The sequence below is a fragment of the Meles meles genome, chromosome 1, assembly GCF_922984935.1.
Source record: "Meles meles chromosome 1, mMelMel3.1 paternal haplotype, whole genome shotgun sequence".
In the NCBI taxonomy this organism is placed as follows: domain Eukaryota; kingdom Metazoa; phylum Chordata; class Mammalia; order Carnivora; family Mustelidae; genus Meles; species Meles meles.
This window is the reverse complement of record NC_060066.1, coordinates 61177639-61193850: the sequence shown is the minus strand read 5'-3', so window position 1 is coordinate 61193850 and position 16212 is coordinate 61177639.

The window sequence follows — 16212 nt, the reverse complement described above, 5'->3', positions numbered from 1 at the left end:
ATGAAAATCACTTTCTTTACATAGTCTAAGAAAACAGTTATTTTCTAATGTCTCTCTATTGTTTCATCTCAGTTTTGTTTTGTTTTTTTTTTTCATTTATGTCTGCACAAGTCTTTTTGCCCTGATAGTTCACTAATGCCCACTTTCATGCGTCCATTAGGCTTTCTACTAAGAACCCTGCTCCAGAATGCTTAATGTTAGAAATTTTACCTAGATAAGGAATCCTAGACATCGCAACCTGGAGGCGTTTTCCTTAAAAACTTTTTTCCCTTTAATATCTTTTAAGTTCCAGAGAACGTTCAAGACCATCTTATGGAAGCTTAACCTTCCATTCTTCGTAGCCCCTCTGAGCCAAAAGTCTTCAGCGAGGAGAACAATAAAATGCTCCTCTAAGAAAAAAAAAACAAAAACAAAAACAAAACGAACTTTGTTGTTTCACAGGGAGGCAGTTTGGGAACCGAGGGCTCCCAGAGTGCACTTCTGCAGCACTTCCGAAACCTTTTCGATGAACTGCGGCTGACGCAGGGAATGAACTTGTGTATGCCTGAAATGGTCTGCAACTATACCAAGCACAGAATTCTTTTGAAGTCTTATTTTTACATTAAAAATCCATGTAAATGCTGCATTTTACTCCATATGTTTCAATATAAAAGAAGTGATGTTTTATATTGCTTATCGACTAGTAAAATCGATACTCTTATGACTTCATATACCTCTTTTGTGCCCTTTGGAAAATATATCCCTAGCTGAAGAAGCACTGTATGAATGACGGGCACACAGACTGGTTCCTTCAGGCGCGCTGGAGGTTTCTGCTACTGGGAAAGGATACTCATTGGGAGCTAGCTCAGTGACCAGAGATAAAATTCAGTGAGTAGAGACTATTTAAATGAACTCAATATAACACGATCTCAGGAATGGTTAATTTGATTCTTCTAGCTATCTAAACAACTAGTGCAATGGCCAGAAGGTCATCTTAGCTCAGACTGAGATCAATCATAAAAGTATGGAAATGGATACGTGGGTTGGATCACAAATACAAGAGTAACATAATTGAGTGCCTGGAGTTGATCTAATTTGTCTCTAAATATTTCCACTAGAAATATCTCCACTCTGGCAAAACCAACTGCTTTGAAGCAAGCATTTAGATCAGGCATTATCCTGATGTGACTAGATCTGGTAACAAGAAGAGTATATGCCAAGTATCTGTTCCCATTAATTTCTTGTCAAAACAGTCTCACTCTCATGTAGACACAGACTGGGGAAAGCCAACAGCTCAATTATTTTCTCTTGAAATTTGAATAGGGAAAAAAAAAAGCCTTATGTATGTAGAGTAACTTATAGTTTCTTCTTGAACTTAAATCTTCACAGCAGCCTTCTGAATTAGGTATTATTTATCAACAAAGGACCGGAGAAGTGATGCATTTGGTTCAAGTGGACACAGGTCCCTGGCGAATAGTAGTGACCTGGCTTCATCCATGTCGTCTGGTGTCAAGTCCATCATTCCAGTGTACCAGAGGATGTTTCGTTAGGTTTCTTCCCTGTTAGAATCTGAAATTATGTAAAAACACAAAAACAAAAACAAAAACCAAAACCCTGGAGATGCATTTATAGTCATGCAATTTGCTTAAAGCAGCTGTAACCCATGCCGAATGGTAATGACTGAAGATAACTGACACTGACCATCTTTTTAGCACATGCGTTTGCCAACTTAGAATTCTGGTCATGAGATCCACACCCTCGGATGAAGGAAAAGAATTCATATCTCATGATGTAACATGACACACATATTAGGCAGAGGGCTGAAGGAAGACCCCTGTTTTTCTGAAACAAAAAACAAGCAGAATTGTAGAGCTACTTCTAGACTAATTGCACAAATTTTGTCTAATTGAACTTGTCATTTTATTGTTCATTCATTCAGCAAACACTAGGAGAGCACCCCATATTACTAAATACTAGGTATTATACCACTAAATACTTGGTTAGCACCTCATATTCCAGAGAAGGCACTGTGCTTGGCACTAGGGTACAACCCTGGGCCTCGTGGAGCTTACTGCCTGGCCCATTTACAACCAGGCTGAGGATCATCTGGGTTACTGAAAAATGTCTCTTCTCAGTTTGGAAAAAGTCACTCAGTTATCAAACCAGGGAAGCAGATGACAAGAACAAGTGAAACGCTTTTCCAGCAAACTGTTTTCCTAAGAAATAGACAGATGGCATAAAAGGAAGTCTGATACCTAGTTATTTTTGAGTCACAATTTAGATTTACATGCGATAATAAATTGTTAACCTGAGCGAGGTTATGGGTTGTCTTTCCTCTTTACCTGATAAATTGTAGAATAATTTTTGATTAGATATATTTCTTGTCGAAATAGCTAGTTATGGTCTAGCACTAATAACTAGAGCAAGATTAATACCAGTAAAAAGTCTATAACACATTTTACATTTTAATAGTTTGGTGATGGTTATATGGTGTTTGTCTTACTTCCCACTGACTACAAGCAACATTTTAGCAATGTATCACTGTTCTTTGTTTAGCCCCCTGAATTTCTAAATGGAGGATATTTAAAATTCTATTATATAGCTTGACTCAAGGGATTTATTAACCAGATCTGTGTGACTTTGAAAGTCTATTAGCTATTTTTCCACTGCCACTGTCCTCACCCAAACAGAACTAAGGGGAAAAAAAAAAAAAAAAGAAAGAAAGAAAAAGAAGACTCTTCAAAAATGTAAGTAAAAAATTGGAAATGCTCCAAGGCCCATCCCTAATAGGAAAAAGGAAAGGCCCCAACTTCAAAACCTTGGTTCTATATTATTGAACTTCATGCTTACTGCAATGTAATGCTATCCTGCAATATAATGCTATTGGTTTCAATAACCACTTCTTCTACTTGCCTTTTTAAAACAGGCTGAGTTAATTGCATAAGTCCTTATTTACCATTACCATTAATGCATAATCTCTTCCTTCATTACCATTAATGCGTAATCTCTTCCTTCTTAAATCTCAAAGGGTTTTAATCTATAAAAATACATATAAATGGAGATGGGGAGATTCTCTTTCATAATAAGAAAACCCAAGTCCAGCAAAAACTACAAGTACAAAAAAGAAGAAAGACAAATATGTGAGTAAATTAAACATGTTTTTTAAGCAGAGAAAATTATATTAGGTACATGTATAATTTTTTTTTTTAAAGATTTTATTTATTTATTTGACAGAGAGAAATCACAAGAGAGGCAGGCAGAGAGAGAGGAAGGGAAGCAGGCTCTCTGCTGAGCAGGGAGCCCGATGTGGGACTCGATCCCAGGACCCTGAGATCATGACCTGAGCTGAAGGCAGCGACCCAATCCACCGAGCCACCCAGGCGCCCCCTAGGTACATGTATAATTTTGTAATATTTAGACTTACTATTGACATGAAATTCACAATTGAGACCATCATTGCAAGTTTAATCTCTCTCCTGAAAAAAATATTTCTTTTTTCTTTTTTTTTTTTTTAGATTTTTATTTATTTATTTGACAGAGATCACAAGTAGACAGAGAGGCAGGCAGAGAGAGAGAGGGAAGCAGGCTCCCTGCTGAGTAGAGAGCCCGATGCGGGACTCGATCCCAGTACCCTGAGATCATGACCTGAGCCGAAGGCAGCGGCTCAACCCACTGAGCCACCCAGGCGCCCCTGAAAAAATTATTTCTTATGATAAAACAGATAGTACCAGATTGCTGTGATAAAATATTTTATTCAACTAACACTTATTGTTTGCCCTGGGCCAGAAATTAATCTATGCAGAGTTTATACCTTCCATTTTACCATCTAGAAGAGATTTCATATTTAAAAAGATTATATTCCCAAGTGAAATCCAGTTCCACAGGGCGAGCTGGAAATAGTATGGCGATATGTTTGAGTTTATAGTCTGAGAATTCCTATAATCCATTTTTATGTTCCCTCAGACACAAATTATTTGTTTCATTCCCAACTACAGGCTCTGAATGACCACCAAATATGCTTTCTACACATACATGTTTAAAGTCATAGTAACTGTCTGAGATCTAGTGACAGTGTATTTCAGTGGAGATAGTACTCTTCCACCAAAGGAAATACGATTCTAGCAAAAATGATGTTGAAAATCATTTTTTATACTCCCATAACTGTTCTGTTTGCTGCTGCTTCTTTTTTTTTTTTTTTTCCTAAATCTCAGCCTACATGCTGTGATAGAAGCCATCACAACCTGTGATCTGATGAAAATCTACTGAGCAAGTAGCTTCTCTCCCATCCACTATGGGCAGTAATGGCATACAATATGGCCAAATGGTTTTTCTTGCAGTTATTTGTGTTTCGTTTTAACCTTAAAAGGCTTTGAAATGGCATACCATACCGAACAATAAAAGTAGACTTTCACCATCAAGATTCAAGGAAACAGACACGGAATTGTGCAAACAGACCAGAGGTCGACACGCAGGTTCAGAAAGGATGTCATGGGCTGTCATCTGTTTATTTTCCATGCTGAGTACCTTCTAGTGATTGGTCTGAGAGGAAATGCAATTCTCCGCTTGCCTGGAAAGGAAGCCATAATGAGGACTGGAAAGTTTTCTGCCATTTTACACCTTCCATTACGCGTGCATGTAGCCAAAATCACAACGACGTCCTAGACATTGCTTTCAGCGATCATTTCTCCATTTTCTTTTTCTTAATCCAAAATATCTGATATAACTGTTGCTACTTTCTGCACAGCTCTTTCACAGTGTTTCTACCTGCCGCCTCCAAATCAAAACAGAATCACAGGTTTTGCTAAATATTTAGCAGTGCCCTACTGTGGGCATTTACACAGCAAATGCTACGGTGACCTCCCCGCTATGAGCGGGAAGCTAGAGAGAACTCAAAAGAGTATTTTTCGTTTAATTATTTAATTATTTATTTTTTTAAGAATCATAAATCTGTGAAAATAAAGTCATTTGGTTGATTAACTCCAAGACCCACAGTCTCAGTTCTTCCCAGAGTTTACAAATAGAACCCAAAATGCCCCAGAATTGACCTCAGTGAAAAAAATAGACGGTTTTTAAACTCCTAAGAGACATCTGTGGGTACTGGCCAGAAATTCTTTTACAGTCAGATTTCAGCCATCGTTAAACCAAGACACTTCTAATGTTCTTATTTGCCACATATGGGTTAGGCTGATTTTAACCTGCAAGTACTTACATTATAATGTTTAATTGAAATTAGGAGAATTTTTCTAAAGGAAACAGATACATAGGAAGTAATATGTACTAGCATTACTTATACTACTTCTCCAGAAGAATGCTATCACCAAAATTAGCATATATATATACACACATATATATGTGTGTATATATATATAGAGAGAGAGAGAGAGAGCATGAAAATCTTGCAAAAAATTGGCAAATTTTTCCTATTTAGTTCAAAGCCAAAGAAAGAAAGAAAAAAAAAGGAAAAAACCCTGCAATTTACAAAACACTTAGGTTTGTCATACAATAGCCAAGTTGCAAATTTATGCAATTTTAAAGAGGCATTATATTAAACCATTAAAAATTCAACAGTGAATGTATAAAAAAGGTTTATTAAGCAAATACAAGGTACCATTAGCACACTGAAGCATTTTTAATAATCTTTCAGTTGACAGCCTAATGACTGTGTCTTGCTCTTAGCACCTTCTTTTCAACCCGAAAGCTTTTCTATTTTACACTGTTGCTTGTGTGTTTGTTTGCTTCTTTGTTTTGTTTGAAGAAGTAAGGGTAAGTGGGAAAACATGTTCGAAGGGGAAGTTATTGGACAACTTGTGAACATTACTTATTGTGCCCGGGGTACAATGGGAACCATTTGTAGAAGGGACTTGACCTCACTCCCTTCTAACTTCTCCTCAAGTTTCACCATCCTGGTTTGGAAACATCCTTTTGATCAAGCTCAGATCCTGCTTGTCCAGATTTTTGATTCCTCTCCTGTCTGCAGTGCCCCCCAGCAATCTTCCCCCAGGGTCTGCCTAACTATAGTACTTCTGGTCTCAAGTCAAGGGCACAACCAATTGAGCCATTAGCAATAGCAACTTGAAGCCCAAATCTAAGAGTAACAGGAAGCTGTCCATGTGGTCAGGAAGCCCGAGGACAAAGGGACTGCCGTAGCATGGTTTAACCATCAAAGCAATGACACTGTATTTTTCTCCCCCTGTTAACAAAAGAATAATTTTTTAAAGCCTCTATTAAGTACTTGAACTTCAAAGAGAAATAGCTAGGTTGAGGAGAAAGGTGGTGTCTACCTCACTGATTTGTCACCAGACACCATCCTAAATGGGCAACCAGTGTCTGTTTTCTGTTTTCAGGGCAGTATCCAAAAAGGAAAATATCTTTTCACTTTCAATGGTAGCAAACATTTCAATCAGGGAAAAGTGATATAACTTTGTGGTTTTTATATGGTTCTTGGCCAAAATCGTTAGAGCAATTTAAGCAGAACTTCAGCAAAAGATGTTAGGGGTGAAGAAAAGGCCATCGCAAAATACTGTACTTTGCTGTACATCCAATTAGAAATCATGGATTAGGATTTCTTTTTAAGTTCTTTGTATAAAAATATCTTTAGGTGGTCATTGTGAGTTTTTTAAAAAAACTGATGATAAATTAAACCAGATGGTATACAGGAAAGCACCACGCACAATACCTGACAGGCGGTATTCGTGTATGTCGTTTTTTCTAAATATTCCAAGATAAATCATTCAACGCACATTTATGTGCTAATTACTTAGTTTCCTAAAACTTTTCTGTGGCTTTCTAAACACTAAAAATTTTAAATGTGTGTGAGTATAAATGTAGATTTTCACTTGCTATTACTTTAAAGCAGAGAATATTTTATTTCCTAAATTACATATACATGCATTCTAGTTGTTTACATAGATATGTGTCTCCAACTCATGTGGACAAATAACATGCTATGAAAACTTAGGTCATGTGATTTTTTTTTAACCTAACAGCCTTATATTTTTAATGTTTAATAGAAAAATGTCAACTTCTTCTAAAGAAAAATCAGTTTCCTACATTTATATGACTTTAGCTTTATTATCTATTTGAATATTCTTTTACACTCTCCTTACAAAATTAAACGTTCTTAGGTATGTGACTGCAACACCCTCTTCCATCCTCATCCTTCCTGTATTTGTGAACCTAAGGAGATAGATATATATTTACATACAAAGTAATGCCTAACCAAATTTGGTTCCAGATTTGCCACAATTGACTATTTGCCAGATTAAACTATAAAATGAGAATTAAAAGCTTTCGATTTAAAAAGAATTCTTTATTAAATTTCATTTTTATAATCTAACGTGTAGATTACCATTAGGCTTCACCAGACACTTTTTGTTTTGCTTTTTTGTCCATGCGAAAATCTTGTGGACCAAGAAAAGTAACAGGAAGAAATCCATTTTCTATTTTAATTTATTTAAAATGCCATGTTGCAAAAAGTTTAGATAGAACCCTTATTTCCTACGAAGAGCTTCAGAGCTGAGTTATGCCCAAGGAGTACATATAACGCAGCATACCATAGAGTCTTTATACGAAGTGCAACTACTCCGACCAATTATAGGGAAGCGGGGCGGGGTGGGCAGCTAACTCCAGCATTAGAGACTGACTTTAGGAAGATCTTCCATTGAACCTGCAAAGGAGTTTCCAAGGTACACTAAAATTTCACCTTCAGAGTATCCAGTATCCATCACTGGTAAACTAAAAATAATATTTTGATGTTAATGGGGGGTTTTGTTTCATTCCGTTTTGACTAGTGATTTTATGAAAGCTTTAGTACTACGTATTACTTAGTTTGGGGTTTCAATCAGTTGTCTGATGCTTAGAAAAGTAATTCATGATCTCAAGCATAATTGCATGACAGTTTAGATCTTACTGTTTAGTTAGAGCCTAACGAATACTGTGTTCCTATCTGTCTTCTGAAAAAATAAAGTTTATTAAATAGCATTCAGATAAACCATTATACCACCCAACCAGCTCACTAAATGTAGTTATTACCTGTCTCTGCGTAGCTTATGTAAAAGCTTCGTGTTGACTGTCCACGTCTGCTGCATTTAAAAGCTGCTGAGTGGTTGTCTCACCTTATTCTGTCGACACACTAATGTGACAGTGTCGTGTACATAGGCCACAGTACAAAAGTGACTATAAACTGCTTCCTCAACATCTAGCCCAAAAAAGGACTGAGGCAGTGCACTCACGCCTTTAGTTAAAGTGGCTCACTGAGTCATTTCCATCTGTGTGTTCTTTACCATAAATACTGAGGTAGTATTTTCTAACTGTCTTTTCAGGCTTGTAATACAAATCTCTATACCATATCTACGTAGTCTAAAATACGTCGAATAATTCCGTTTAAAAAGTGTTGCCTACTAACAAACTAAAGAGAAGTAGCTACTGATTTTCCTATTGAGTTGCTTAAATCATTTGCCATTGCCAACGCAGACCTGCCTTAAATGGTTTCTTTCACCACTATTATGTGTGAAATAAAAAGAGGATTTGTGGTGAACTCTTACCTGTCTGTTAGCTGTTTTCAGTCAGTCAAAGGATATATGTTCCTCAGGAGTGACGCGTCTAATGATGTCCAGTAGTCAAGAGGGTACTTTATTTTCTTTTGGTCTCCCAAAACTAAAGTTGGGAATCTACAAAATTAACATGTATAGATGTTCAAAGACCAGTATCTTACAGGGTAGGGATGAGGAGTAGGGAGGAAGAGGAGAAGGGGGAGGGAGAGGGAAGAAAACAAGAAAAGCTAATAGAGAAAGGCACATCTCCAAATGAGTTAGGTTGGGGGTGGGGGAGGGTACTAAAGTTCATTGTGTGTGTTTTCTGAAAAGCTGATTGGCTTTTGGGAAGGCTGTATGAGTTCTATATATGTGAGCATGTGATTGTGAGTGTGCTTAGCATCAGGAGGGGGAGCCTGAATCATCTACTGTTTTTTTGGTTAAATAGAGTTACATATTATTAAAAACAAATACGTCTAACTCCCAGACTCATTAACTCAATGTTTAATGTTAGAATTATAATCTTATTGTTAAACTCAGGACAACTCTGTGAAGAGTACAAAGTAATTGTATGAAACCTTATGTCAAAACTACAAAGCTATCAGTAATTAACGCACAAAACAGCCTTGCTGGGAATAATCATGGGTGATTTTCCTATAAAACAGGTTGATGGGCAACCTTTTTTTTTTCTTCTCAAGCTGTAGAGATTTTAATAGTTTCTATTAAATCCCTAACATCTCCCAAATTTAAGACACTCAAAGTTATTTTTAAAACCTAAGGAATATAGAGTATCAGACATTACAAGTTAAATGAATAGTTCCTACAATCGCTGTACACATTAAGGAATATGATTGCGTATTTCTAAGTTACACACGGTACTAGGTTTATAGGCAGTCGCATGAAGCATCATTCACTTCACTTTCATTCACTTCAATGTTTCCGAGGGTTTTCATACTACGCTATGAATGCTCTGAATGCTGCCGAGGAAAAGAAGCACAATCAGTATTCTATGTTTTAAGATTTCTCAGTTGGGTTATCCCGTCCTGTCCATACACGCGATAGCGTTAGCATCTCATCTCATACTGTGTTGAAATACTTTTCATTACAAACTCTCAATAAAAGCTAAAGCTTACGCAGAAGTGGTAAGTCTCGTCTAGTGTCATTCATCTGTCTCCACGTGCTTTCTTTCATTATCTTTGCAAACGAGGTGTTCTGATTTCGGTTTTGCGAAGAGGGTACAGTTTAGCATACTCATGTTTGCTCCACTGTCCATCCTGCACCATTACTACAGTGCCCTCCTCTCCCATTTAATGGTGTTTGTATCCGTGTCCCCGTATCTGCTGCATTTTGACTCCATAAAAGGAAAATGTGATCTTCGTATGGGTAGTTCTGCTGATCAACTCAGTATTTCTGCACCAATCAGCATACTTATATGCATGTAGTAGTCTGTACAATTGTTCAACATCAAAATACTTGTTTCCTTTATGTCGAAATGTCTATAAAATTGCTGGCATTGTTCTCCATTTCAGTCTGGTAGAATAAGCAAGATAGAAAATAAATGTGTAAATGAATCATCTGTGTCATTTCAGTTCTCTGCATGAAATCACTCACATTGCGCATGGCACACATGCCCGCCCCACCCGAAGATCCATGGTTTCTTGACACCTCATTACTGACTATGGAGGCACGCAGCTTTTGGAGGAAGTGTAGGATAAAACTGCTAAGTTGGGGAAAGAAATAAAAGCTGGATCCATTGCCATCAAAAGTCCTCTCCTTTTCAAACCAGTCCTTTCCGACAGCCTACCGACGGATGTCACTTGGTTGACATTTGTTACTCAATGCAAAGCACCTTGCTGAAACTCTGGGGTGAAATCATCAGAGGATTTCGGGATCGTGTGTCACTGCCATTCCCGAAATCAATTCCGGACAGTCATTGTCAGGTGCATGAAGTCTTAAGTCCGGACTCCAGGGCCTGTTCCACCAGTATGAGACCCGGGTGGTTACTCAGAAGTGTGGACACCCTGAAGAGCCCACACTTCATTTAATGCCCTGTTTCTGCCATCTTGTTATTCTTAATAATTTTTGAGCAAAGGACCCTGTCTTTTCATATTGTATTAGGCACCACAAAATAGATACCCAGTCCTGCCTGACCAGTGAGGCAAATGAGAGTCAAGGCAAGAGGTTAACAGGTAAGAGAGAGGCTTATGTGTTTCACAGACTTTTTATAGCACTTAACCATTGTGCTGAGTCCTAAACATAGGTTTGCTCATTTAATCTTGATAATAATATCAACTTCTTTTTACAGAAGAGGAAACTGAGGCAAAGAAGAGGTTAAGTAGCTCGCCCAAGGTCACAGAGCTAATAAACCCAGAAATCGAACTTAGGCATTTGGCTAGAGTTTGGAAACCTGACCATGTAGGTCAATGCTGGCTGGCTTCTTGCTTTGCTATGCTGTCTTCCCACCAAAGAAAATTGCCTTATTTTGTCTGTTAATATTGAGTCCTGAGGACATGCATTATGGTCTTTACCTTGAAGACCTTTGCAGAACAGTCTAAAAGTTTCAAGGATGATACCTTCTGAGAAACTGTAATTCTCCACAGCAATGTTTTTCTGCTCTTAATGCCAAGGACACTTGCCTGAGTTAAATTAATGAGATGACTGCAAATATTGAGTTAAGTATCGCTATTGTATTTGTGGCCCAACACAGATGTGACTACATAGTGCCCAGACTCTGTGCCCAACTCCTGCACTGCTGACAGAGAGGAAAGAAGTGACAAGGAGAACAGACTGACCTTGGACTTGATGCTTTCCTCCATTCACTTCCTCCGCCTCCCGAGCTCAGATAGCACCACACATCTTCCTAAAAGCAAGAGGGCCCCATCTGGCTGTCATTTCACTTAAAAGAAGAGGAAGCGCACATAAAGGATGCATTTTTATGGATGTAAGAGTTTGGGGGTGGGGCGCCTGGGTGGCTCAGTGGGTTAAGCCTCTGCCTTCGGCTCAGGTCCTGATCCCAGGGTCCTGGGATTGAGTCCCACATCGGGCTCTCTGCCCAGTGGGGAGCCTGCTTCCCCCTCTCTCTCTGTCTGCCTCTCTGACTACTTGTGATCTCTCTCTGTGTCAAATAAATAAATAAAATATTTAAAAAAAAAAAAAAAGCTTAGGGCTGGGATGTAGAGAAAGTCAGTGTGGATTCTAAGAATCAGACAAGGAGCAATGTACTCACTGCTCATCAGTCTGCAAGAGCCCTTCTGCTCTGGGCCATGCTCAAGGTCCAAAGCCATTGATGAGGACAGAGGGATCCCCAAAAGCCTGGCATTCCCACACCCTCCAGGCTTAACTGTACCACCCAGGAGCAGCTGGTTCAGTCAAAATGTCCATAGGATTCTCTGGTCATTCCAGAGGGTCAGCAGACCCCAGGACAAAGGCAATTGAGTCACAAAAAGGAAATACAAAAGCTTCTCCAGTCTATCCACCACAGTCTACTTCCAGAACCCTCCTTCTCTGGAAATTCAAGAGGCACAGACTAAGAGAGAAGATAGTAGGGAGCAGTCAGGGGAAGAGTCACCTTCTCACAAATCCATCCAACCTGAGAGAAATGGAATAAAAGCAGCACTCGTCTCCTCCCCATTGACCTAGGTGATTACAAAATTCTTGTGTCTTTGATACGGTCCCTTTTTTCTGCTCCAGTCCACCCTATTCACCCTCCACCCTCAGCCCTCGAAACACAAATCCCATAGTGCACAGTTGGGGCCACAAAAAGATGGAGGTGGAGGGGAGTGCATGACATCTACCCTAAGAGAAACTAACAAGGATTCCCTTGCTCCCTCCCTTTCTACCTTTTCTCATCTCCAGCCTCATGTACGCAGACAGGTTTCACAATGACTCGGGTGCCTATGGAAGCTACCTGAGCTCAAGATGCTCAAGTCCCCCCAGCGAAAACTTTACAGCTAGATTTGCAAAGTGATCAGCAACTCTGATCAGGGCACAATTTTGCATGGAAGCCTCTGATTCCATTAGCTGAAATACTGTGACACCTCACATGACTTTGAACTTGATCGGTCCTTACGTGCGTACAAAGCCAGTGTGACGTCAGGCGGCATCAGCACAGAGCGTGAAATATCAGAACTCCTCACAATGCTCAAGGTTGTCATGAGACCCAGGGTTTAATTCTGGCCTCTCTAACTCACAAATAGCCTGGATGAACTTGAAGCACGTTCAGAGAGTCACAAGGACCTCCTTGTCCAAATAAAAGAAAACGGAGAAGATGGAAAAGGGAAGGCTGACGTGAGCAACAGCAATATGTTCAAGGACAAATTTGTAGAACTTATAAAACCATATTGAAAGACAGGAATACCACTCATATGGTAACAGATTGTTGAGTGATTTTTCTAACAGTCAACACTTACGTATTCAATTCATATCGTGTCTTTCTATGCTGGGCACTATGCTAAGCCCTAAAGACCCAAAACTAGTAAGTTGGAGTCCCTGCCCCCAAAGAGCCTACCGTCATCATTATGAGGACGGCAAACAGCTGGCACAAGTGTGGCCATTCCTTCCATGCCTCCTCCTTCCCCCATGTCAACCATTAATCACGCCATTCTTTCCCCTAAGCCAGGATGCAGCCTTGGGATACAACACCCAAATCAACCATCGCCAGGCATCTGGAGCTGCTTAGCTCCAAATTACTTGATGTTCCTTTATCACCAGACAAAGACCCTGATGTCTCCCCCTACAACGAGAATCATGGTAATTATTATTATGGTACTTTTATAGAGCCTATTATGTTCCAGACACTGTTCTAAGCACTTCCCTTCTTCAATCTCATCTTTGAAATGGTTGGTTAACAGAAATTTTATGTGGTCATCACTGAAGACTCATTTAAAGGAAATGGGATAAACTCTAGCATGAGGAAATTACATGTCCTTCAGACAAATTTTCCACAAGTGATGGATGTTTCACATTAGCGGTAACGAGAAAGCTGGTAAGTCTTCTCTCCGGGATGTCTTCAGAATTAGGATAGATTCTCACCCAGCTGTAATGAGAAGTGCAAACCTGTCTGAATGAAGAAGGACAAACCAGATGACCTTTCAGTGTTCTTTTTATTTCCGAGATTCTACAATTTGTGGTGCTCCAGAATCAAATTTATTTTTTACTAAAGTCTGTGGTAAATTGTATTCATTAAATTGTCTCCACATCCACTTAGCACAAAGGACAGATCAGTAAAGAGGGAAGGCAAGCAGTTTGCAAAAACATATTTTTAAACTTCTATTAATCACATATCTACATTTTATGCTGAAGCACAAATCCTGTTTAGAGAATTATTCTCAAAAATAATTCAAAGGACACGCTGGACATGATGCAAAAGTAAAAGTCTAGGAACCCAAGGAAACGAATCATGGTAATGTGTAAATAAACCGATCTGGGCTAAAATATCTTAAAGATGGATGTGATTTCATAACTATGTATTCCTTGTAGAAACAAACTGATTCTGCAATCTGAGTGGTTTAAAAAAGAAAACCAAAGAATAATGTTAGACAACATTTTTTGATTTTAAGAATTCAAATTTTTTGCTAGCTGTAATGCAGAAATCCATAATTTGTTGCATCTGATTTTAGCAAGAAATTGATTTTATAATGTTTCATGGTAGAAGTCATTTCCCTAAGAAGCTCTTTAAATAAGAAAATCCCATTCTATTTCTCACCTTGAAATAATGGCATTGCAACATTTATGAGCTGTTACGTACAGCCATCCGACTTTCTCAATTCTCAAGCCTTTGTCTACAGTGTGAAGTCCTGTCTATTAGGCTCTTCGTTCTCATCTCTCCCCCCAGTCAGAGTAAGGTTGGCATAGATCTTCCCAAATAAACTAAAATTCCAATTTCCACTGAATAACTTAGGGAAAGAACAAAACACATGCCAGCTCCATGGTGAGAAGAAAAGGGACATAGGAGAAAGGAGAAACTAGGAAAGCAATTTACAAACTTCCAGACCACTCTCAAATCAAGAAATACAGGACAAGAAAATGTATGAAATCTTCCCCTTCATTGATAGAATTGCAAGTTTTTCCGTCTTCCTTTTTTTCTTCTGCACAGTGTTTTGTAAAAATCATAAAGGAAGAGAAGGTCTAGCATATCATGAGTCCTGAGTATCCCAGCCTTTTAGACACTTTACAGCCCCCAGCCAAATGCCAACCACATCAAAATGCTTACGCTTCAAGGGCACAGACCCTTCTGGGCAAGCGTGTGTGTGAGGGGGAGGAGGGGCAGCAGGAGAGAGTATCAAGCAGGCTCCACACCCAGCAGGGAGCCTGGGAAACTCGGCAGGACTGCCAGTGCTGAATCCCATGCCCCTGAGATCATGACCTGAGCCAAAGCCAAGAGCGGACACACAACCCGCTGAGCCACCCAGGTGCCCTGAAAGGGCTGATGTCTTCCATGAGTCATACCAAACTGGGATCCTTCCACCATGCAAGGTCTTGTGGGAAAAACACAGAAGAAATAGAAGTCTGGAGGGAGCCTACAGCCTAGTAGGGAGACATCCTGTATGTTCTAACCTATTAAAAATGCAAAATCAAAGAAATACCCAGAGGACGTGCAAGCAGAATGCAGTGGTGCTCCTGGGAATATAGATTTGATATGGAGCTCTCCGAGAGCTTCTGCAGCGAGATCTGTGCCAACGGGTTTTGGGGAAGCCAAGAAGGGAAAAGAAAGCGCTCAGTTTGAGGGACACCATGAATAAGGTTATCACAATAACCGTATGAGTGGGGAAAGGCTCCTGCTACCCCCACTTTATAGGATGGAAATTGAGGCTTCGAAACTGAGTTTTGGCAGCAGGAATACTCTTTTAATGATTGAGAAAAGAGGGGGTTGGGAAAAGTGGGTGAAAGGGAGGGGGAAGTACAAGCTTCCAGTTATGGAATGAATTAGTCACCAGGACGAGAGGCACAGCCTAGGGGATATAGTCTATGGTATCATAATAGTGTAGGGTGACAGGTGGAGGTTACACGTGTGACGAGCACAGCATAACAAACAACAAACGTGTAGAGTTGTTGAATCACTATGCTGCACACCTAAAACTAATGTAACACTATGTGTCAACTATACCTCAATAAAAATAAATAAAAGTAAAAGATATTATAGCTCCCCCAAATTAGATGAGTAATGAGGGTCTAAACTAGGACCCAACAAGACCCAAAAGGAACAAAAAGAATCAAAGATATTTCAGGGAAGAGCATTTTATTAACAGAATGTATTATTTGCCCCAGGGGTACAGGCCTATGAATCATCAGGCTTACACAATTCACAGCACTCACCATAGCACATACCCTCCCCAATGTCCATCACCCAGCCACACTATCTCTACCCTCCCACCAACTAGCAACCCTCAGTTTGCTTCGTTGGATTAAGAGTCTTTATGGGGCACCTGCGTGGATCAATTGGTTAAGCAACTGCCTTCGGCTCAGGTCATGATCCTGGAGTCCCGGGATTGAGTCCTGCATCGGGTTCCCAACTCCACGGGGAATCTGCTTCTCCATCTGACCTTCTCTCCTCTCATGCTCTCTCTCATTGTCTTTCTGTCAAATAAATAAATAGAATCTTAAAAAAAAAAAGTCTCTTAAAAAAAAAAAGCCCTCCTGATCCCATCTTTTTTTATTTTTTCCCTCCCTAGCCCCAACGAGCCCCCGCCCTGCCTCTCAAATT